The sequence below is a fragment of the Chiloscyllium plagiosum genome, chromosome 5, assembly GCF_004010195.1.
Source record: "Chiloscyllium plagiosum isolate BGI_BamShark_2017 chromosome 5, ASM401019v2, whole genome shotgun sequence".
In the NCBI taxonomy this organism is placed as follows: Eukaryota; Metazoa; Chordata; class Chondrichthyes; order Orectolobiformes; family Hemiscylliidae; genus Chiloscyllium; species Chiloscyllium plagiosum.
In genome coordinates, this window is record NC_057714.1 from 24,778,553 (window position 1) to 24,787,415 (window position 8,863).

An 8,863-nucleotide genomic window follows, 5' to 3' on the forward strand; every position below is an offset into this window, starting at 1 on the left:
GCTTCTTTTCACTAATTACTTTAAGTCTATGCCCTTTCATTCTCAATCCTTTTAGAAGTGGAAACATTTTCTCCCTATTTACTCATTTCTTTACCTCACAATTTTGAAAGGTTTCTGGCTGCAGGATTTTGCTTGCAGCTGGTTGGGATTCTGGAGCCCACTTTGGCCTCTGTGGGAGGTGCTTTCTGAAAGTTGAAGATTGTCAGATTAGCCATGAACTCATCGAAGCTGGAGTGGACTCGATGGTCGAATGGTCTACTTCTATTTTATAGTCCTAAGTGCCTGGCATGTCAAGTTGGAAAATTACTGCAGTATTCCAAGGTGGGGAGTGTTCAACACTTTCTTGTAGTGCCGCTTAAGATGTCTCTCTACTTGGCATGTGCCTCATTGCAGAGGTCATATGAACATAGAAGACTGGAATAGATATTTATGTTTGATTGCATTTCAATCTATACACCCCACTTTTATATAAAACAAAACAGAAAGAATTGGGCAAGAATTTTACTAAATAGTTGATAAATCTAACAAATTGTTGTACTGCTTTTTATCATATACTTTGAGTTCCCAACTTACCAGCTATATTCACTACCATTCTCATGCCTTAGCTGTTCCTAATTTCCATCAGTCTCAACATATGCATTGCAGACATGGTCCTTAAGAACATAGGAATAGCTGTAGGCCATTCATCCCATCAATCTCCCTTCAACTCAAGATAATTGTGGCCAACTAAACACTTCAATTCATAGAATCTCTACACTGTGGAAACAAGCCATTTGGCCCAAGAAGTCCACGCTGACCAAATTCCTTTTACTCATCTCCATAACCCTGTAAACCATGAATAATCAGAAATCTATTAATTCCTAAATTGAACATATACAAAGGCTGAGCTTCTACAGCTTTCTGTGGTAGAGCACTCTTTGAGTAAAAAAAATTCTCCTGATCTCACACCGAAGTAACATGCCTTTATCTTTAAATTGTGCCCCTTGGTTCTACACTCCCCAGCTGGGGAAGCTTTTTGCATCTACCTGTCTGTTCCTTTAAATATCTTGTAGATTTCAATTACATGATTTCTCATTCTTCAAAACTTTAGACGCTATTGTTTCTTTCCTTAGGACAGTCCTGGCATCCTGGGGAAAATTGTGACGAACCTTCACTGTGGTCACATTAGGCCCTTAAATCATCCTGGTATGTTTGTGGTATGTGTAGTGATGATGCTATGGCTCTAAGACGTGTATGTTGTCCTAATTTTTTTGTGAAGAGAGGTTGAGACAGAGGTATGAACAGTCTGTTCCATGCCAATAAGGTAAGCAGCTTGTGAGGCCTTGAGGTTTTTTTTAATGTTGGAACAATAGAAGCATAATGAAGGGATGGGGCCAAGCACCCACATAACCAGGATTTTAGTTTAATTTTCAGGAGTTGCTAGGATTTTGAAGCTGTGTGGGGAAGCTGTTATTCCTCTCTCTATTATGGCTCAAAGCTTGGGGGTCTTTTCCACTGCTAGAATTGTATATAAGACAATTGATTTTACTGAATTTGCCTCTGCCAAGGGTGTGTTTATGGGATGCAACTATTTTGGAACAGCTAATCAGTAGTTATTAACATTTATTTATAATGTTAAGTATTTCCATAGAGTTACAATTAAGCTTTTTCTTATTTTGTCTGTATTCTAACTAGTGTTAGAATAAAGTGTGTTCTGCTTCAAGCCTGGTCGTTTGACCAATCAAACTGCATCCAGGATATAGCACCTTTAGAAGGTGCTTCTAAAGTAAGAAAAGGTTAGGGTCTAGGCTATCTTCTTAATATATTCCGAGGGGGTTGTTTTGGTCCATAACAGTGCGTGTTGTTGTCATTAGCTGTTTATCTGAGTAATATTGTTTTGCCGGTTCCTGAGTCACTTGTTGTTGCTATGACAGCCATTGTTGCACTATTTCTATCACAAGGTTGGTGTTGACTTCTGGGTCTTGTGATTGATGTGTGTAGGTGTCACATTTACTTCATCAGTACTTCCAAATAAACCAGTTGGATTATATCCTAGTTTTTTAAAAAAAGTTAGTTCTTACTAACTGTTATAAAATTCATTAGTTCTATTATAAAGTTAGTTTTAGGTAAATTTTCATGTTTGTACCTACTGTTAGCATTCCTTAGCCAATGAGTTGTGAACAATTAATTTCTTACTATATTCCTGAGACACCCTTATCTTTATCCTTGGGTATCATATTATATGTTCATTCACTCCATATTCCAATTTCTGTTAGTCTCTGTAACTATGATTCATTTCTCCCTTTGATGATATGGGGGCTGTTTTTACTATCTGATAATGGTTTTCTCTCATAATTTTATTTGAATCTTTTCCTCTAATGTTTTTAGTGATTGATGTATATATGTGGATTCTTAACTAATTTAAAATCTGTCTCAGTGAGTATCTGAAGAACCTCTAACTTGAACCTTCTCTTAATATTGTAAATTATTCAAGGAAAACAACTAATTATGAAATGTTCTAATCTGTTGTTGACAATTTCAGTTGTACATTCTATCATATTTCAGGCAGACCAATTATAGTTTTACTTGCTGAGACTACATGAGGCAGGATTTTCCCACACATGCTAACTTCTATCAGCAAAGTTTGTCAGGGGCAGTCATCGGCCATTTTGTGCTGCTCAGTCATGAGCAGTCCTAACACACTCTAGATTTCCGTTTAAGTTGTTGCCATAGCCCCATTGAGTAATCAGTCCTCTCAGAATGAGTATGGTGACATCTTACAGCCTTTTCCTTGCTGCCAATAGCTTCATTATTAAGTTGCCATTTTGAACTATTTTGCACAAGTCTATGAAGATCATGATGTTACCAAACTGACTTTTTTGGGCCAGATTTTGTGGGAGTAGGAATCTCACACACATTGCCGCTTTTCGGCCCCCTTTTTTTTTGAGAAAGAAGAGAGCTGCATATTTCTGAGAGGAGATTCCCACTTTGGGCTCTCTCAGAAATGTAAACCTGTACTCTCATTCTAACAGTTCTTTTGTAGCAAAGAGCTGTCAGGAGAAGGCAAACACCAGTCCTTTTCACAGCAGTCAACTCTGATATTCTGACATTTAGACATTGGATCTGGGATTTTGGATGCAGCAGCAGAAGGTCAGGTTGGGACTAGAATGCGGGATGGTGTGGAGCTGGGGAATGGTGGCCAGGTCTGGAGGTGATACAATCTCATGGTGGTGATGGTGCTACAGATTTGAGTTGAATGGTTGCAATGAAGTAGAGTGCTGGGAGGGTGGTGTTTGGAGGTCTGACCTGGGGAGTTGTTGGTTCTGAACCCTAGATATCGATGTTAGATGCCTATTTTCTGGGTGCTTATTCTCTGGGCTGGGGTGTCATCTCAGAGTCTGGGCTATGTAAGAGATCTGAAGTGGTCTAGTTGGGTTTGTGTAAAGTAAATGCGGGGGGGGTGTCAATTTAATAATTACTCAGGAGATAGACTATATATTTGAGAGTCAAAAACAGGAATTGCTGGCGAAACTCAGCAGGTCGGGCAGCATGCTTGGGCAAGAAATAATGAATCGAGTCCAGGGTTTAGAAGAAGAATCAGAAACTCAAAATATTAACATAGCTTTCTCCCCTCAAACACTGCCAACCCGGCTGAGTTTTGCCAGCATTTTTTTTTGTTTCAGATCTCCAGCATCCACAGTTGTTTGTTTCATTTATATATTTAAGCATCTATCATCTCTCAAGTAACTATTATACTTAATTTCATTGGAACCTCTGAAGTCTTCAATTTAAATGGATGCTTTTTCAAGGGGTCCCAGGCCTTGAGGAATTGCCCAGTGGAAAATTCAATTCCCTGACAAATCCTTTCAGAATGAGCTATTGTGGGGAATCTGCAGGACTGCTATGTGTAACTCTTGCCTGTGCTGGCAATAATAACTGTCCAGCCAGCAGAAAATCTACATCTCTATGTTAGTCTGATGTTTTTCTTCTGTACATCCATTTCAACAATGACAAACCATGTCTTTACTATTGATTCAACAGAACCAACCTATTGTATGGTGTATAGTGATTCATCATATTCAGCTGCTACCTCTCCAGTGACCATCTGTAACTGCTTGTTATGCTGCTTTTCTGTCATATACTTGTGTGCAAAATGATTCAGCTTTTTGCACTGAGAACACTACTTCCTCTTGCTGAACATGAATTATCTTTTCATGACGTCTTCTGAAGTGTTTGCATTGTGTCCTTTGCCTGTGATTGTTCTGCCCTGTGTGCCTGGATTTTCTAACATTATAATGCAAAATCTAATTTGTTCTGCCATGAATTTGCACTATCTTGGAACCTTGGAACATCTGCATAGTTCAATTGCTGTCCTGGGTGTAAGTTCACCTTCTCTGTTTTTTTTTTCACTTTTGGATCCTTTATTCTTAATAAAATTCTGTCTCTAATCAGCTCTTTTTTTAATTTTGTAGATTCACAGGTCTCTGCAAGCTGAGTTAATTACATTACGTATTAATCAACAGACTCGTTTACACCTTGGTCTGTAGTCAATACTAGGAAACAATCATATGTAACTTTCACTTCAAGCTCAAAGCATGCCTGCAAAGTCTTTATAATTTCTGTTCTGCGTTTTTTTATTGCTCTTCAGAGAGACTGAGGGTGGACTGTATCTTGGAACAGTCTCTTCCCAAGAATGATAAAAGTGTAGAAACAAATTACTGCAGATGCTGAAATCCATTTCTTCCCTTTCTTTTAAGCTGTACTTGTTACTGGCTTCCCTTTCTTCCCTTTTAGCTTTATTTGTTACATTCTCTGTCAGCCTGCCTCTCTCCCCTCCTCCTGTCCCAGTGAAATTGTCTTTTCTTTCACATCTGGCAATTATACACACCATTGTTCTGCCACTCTCTCGTTCCGATCATTAATCTGAACTATCAACATCTTTTTACCAGTACTCTACACCCCACCACCGCCACACCTCCCCCCAATTACAGCATAAATGCTACCTTTTCCATACTCCACTTCAGCTCTGATGAAGAGTCATCCAGACTTGAAACATTAGCTTGCTCTCTCTCTGCTGGATCTCCTAATGATAAAAGAATAGCACTTCCAAATGCTTAGGTTTTTTGGAGCACTGCTCATTCGTCAAGTGAAGTGAAAAAAAGCACACAGGCACAGAATTTACAAATCACACAACACCAGGTTATAGTCCAACAGATTTATCTGGAAGTACTGGCATTCTGAGCAGCAGCCACCTGATAAAGATAAAGCTAATACTTCCAAATAAACCTGTTGGACTATAACTTGGCGTTGTATGATTTTTAACTTTGTCCACCCCAGTCCACCACCAGCACCTCCTCATCACAGAATTGAGAGATCAATAGGCAAACAAGTCAAGGGATCATACAAATGGTGTGAGTGGAGTGTCAATGGGTAGAATAGTAAAATCTCTGCAATGACCAAAAGTATCAGACGGTGTGAGTGAAGTGTGAACAGCTGAAAGTAAGTGAAAGGATGACCTGTAATCCAACGACCTATAAAGTCAGCTAATGTTGTCTACCTCCATACGCTTCAGGCAAGGATGCCCCAAGACATGATATATCGTCGAGGACATGCAGATGCTACAGCAATAGATGAATGGAGATCATGCAACAGTTGCCAGACAGGATTGTTCCCTCCCACTGGAGAAACATTTCAGCAGTCAAGGACATTCAGCCTCCGGTCTTCGTTAAGCATCCTCCACAGTGGCCTTCGAGATACACAACAATGCAGAATCACTGAGCAGAAACTGATAGCCAAGTTTTGTACCCATGAAGATGGTCTCAACCATGATCTTGGGTTCATGTTGCACTACATGTAGCCTCATCATACTATTCTGTATTTGTAAATCTACCTTACTGTCTGTTCTGACACGATCACCTTTATAACTTGTTATGATCTCCCCATTTAATTAGTTTGTATAGTTTTGGATTACTTGTTACTTTGGTTAGACCCTCTGCATATGACTCTTACACCTATCATTTATTGCAGTCATTTGGTTTGTCTCCAGCACTGCCTTATTTTTAAGTTTTTGTAATTATCTCTCTGCCTCAATTAATCTGATTATAGGGCATTACTATTCAGCTGTTGACACTTCACTCACACCATTTGTACTACGTGATCTTTTGATCTCTCTGCCTATATATTCTATGATGTGGAGGTGCCGTGTTGGACTGGGGTGGACAAAGTTAAAAATCACACAACACTAGGTTATAGTCCAACAGGTTTATTTGGAAGCACTAGCTTTCACAGCGCTGCTCCTTCATCAGGTAACTAGTGGGGCAGGATCATAAGACAGAGAATTTATAGCAAAAGATCACAGTGTCATGCAATTAAAGCAATATGTTGAACAAATCTAGATTGCTGTTAAGTCTTTCATCTTTTAGAATGGGTTGCAGGTTTCGGTTCATTAACATGTAAATCCCAGAACAACTTTTAAGTCACATTCTCGAGATAACTTAAGGTTTATTTAAAAAGGTGACATCTCAGCTCAGATAATGTATTAAAGGTGCAAGGCTAAGGCTAGAATCTGTCTGTATCCTAATCTTGAGTCAGTCTATTTCCAAAGTAGGAATTTATAAAATGTTACATGGATTGACTGCCTACAGGTGTGTATTTTTTGAGCAAAAATAGAAAGTTTCTGCAAATGCAAATTCACGTCGCAGACTTGCGTGTGTGCATGTGGGGGTGCGGGGAGAGAGAGAGAGAGACAGTGTATGTACATGTGAGTGCACATGAGAGAGTGTGTATTTGCACGTGTGCATGTTTGGTAGTGTGTGTGCATTAGTGTAATGGAGTATAAGCCTGTGAGAGGATATATGTGTGTGTGTGTGTCTGAGAGAGAGCATGTGTATGAGACAGTCTGCGTGAGTGTGTGTGTATATGTGTGCGTGAGAGTGTATAGTGTGGCGAGGTCATCTGTAGTGTGACAGGAACTCAAAGTCCCGGTTGAGGCCATCCTCATGGCTACCGAACTTGGCTATCAGCCTTTGCTCGGCCGCTCTGAGTTGTTACGTATCCTAAAGTCCATGGAGGATGGTCACCCAAAGATCTGAGGTCGAATGTCCCTGACCACTGAAAGTGTTCCCTGACTGGGAGGGAACATCCCTGTTTGGCAATTGTTGCGTGGTGTTCATACATCTGTTGTCATAGCATCTGCTTGATCTTGCCAATGTACATGCCTTAGAGCATCCTAGCCTGCAGCATATGAGATAGACAATGTGGGCCGAGTCACATGGGGTACCCACCGTGTACATGGTGGATGGTATATATGTCGACACTCTGACATGTCTTGCAGTGGTTGCCATGACAGGGTTGTATGGTGTTGTGGTCAATGTTGTCCTGAAGGATGTGCAGTTTGATGTGAGCAATGGACTGTTTAAAGTTTGGTGGTTATTTAAAGGCGAGAAGTTGGAGGAAGGAAAGTGTTGGCAAGGTGCTCATTCTCATCAATAATGTGTTGCAGCTGAGAAGACCATGGTGTAGTTTCTCTGCTCCCGGCAAGTACTGGACAACGAAGGGTATCCTATCCATTGCATCCCATGTCTGGATGAATGAATGGATGAATGAACACAGTCTCCTGAGGAGGTCATGATGGTTTCTCATGTGGCACGTCGGAACTGGCAATCGATGAGTTGAGCATCGTATCCTGTCCATATGAGGGCATCCTTCAGCACCTTCAGGTGTCCGTTGCTGTCTCTCGCTCTCTCACATGCGCATGTGCGCACACACACATAAATATCTATGGGGTGAATTTGCATTTGCAGAATTGTATTTACAGATCCATTCTATTTTTGCTCAAAAAACACACAACCAGCAGGCAGACAATCCATATAACATTTTATCAATTCCTACTTTGAAAGTAGAACCAGTCTGAGTCAAGATTGGGATACAGACAGACTCTAACCTCACACCTTTTAATACATTATCTGAATTGAGATATCACTTTTTTAAAAATAAAACCTTAAGTTATTTCGAGAATGTGACTTAAAGGAAATCCTGGGATATACATGTTAATGAACTGAAACCTGCAACCATTCTAAAAGATGAAAGACTTAACAACAATCTAGGTTTGTTCAATATGTTGGTTTAATTGCATGACACTGTGATCTTTTGCTATAAATTCTGTGTCTTATGATCCTGCCACTAGTTACCTGATGAAGGAGCAGTGCTCTGAAAGCTAGTAGCTCCAAATAAATCTGTTGAACTCTCACTTGGTGTTGTGTGATTTATAAATTCTATGCCTTTGTGCTTTTCTTCACTTCACCTGATGAATGAGCAGCGCTCCGAGAGCTTGCGATTTCAAATAAACGTATTGGACTATAACCTGGTATCATGTGATCTCTGAGCTGGTCCATCAGTTCCTGATGATGGGCTTATGCCCGAAACGTCGATTCTCCTGCTCATCGGATGCTGCCTGACCTGCTGTGCTTTCCCAACAACACACTCTCGACTCCGACCTCCACGTCATGTTCTGGTTTGTCCAACAAATGAGTTGCTGTCGCATAATTATGCAATTGCTCATGGAAGAATTCTCAGTTTTGCCTCATTCCTCCAGTGATGTGAACAGGAGCTGGTAGGGGACAATTGTAGCTATTTTCTCTTAAGCCAGCATTTTGTGTTCACCTGAGCACAATTTGCCAATGACTGCAACTTCTGATATGGACCCCATAACTATTCTAACCACTATCATTAACTTCCAGGTTTGCTGTATGACATCCAACTCTCCCCAAATTCTGAGTTCAACCCTCAGGGCTTATCCAATTTACAATCGGATTCCCCAATAGGCGGCGCTCCAGTGCAGGGGCGCTGTGGCCCACGAATGCAAGTGGAAGTGTCTCCTCCTCCC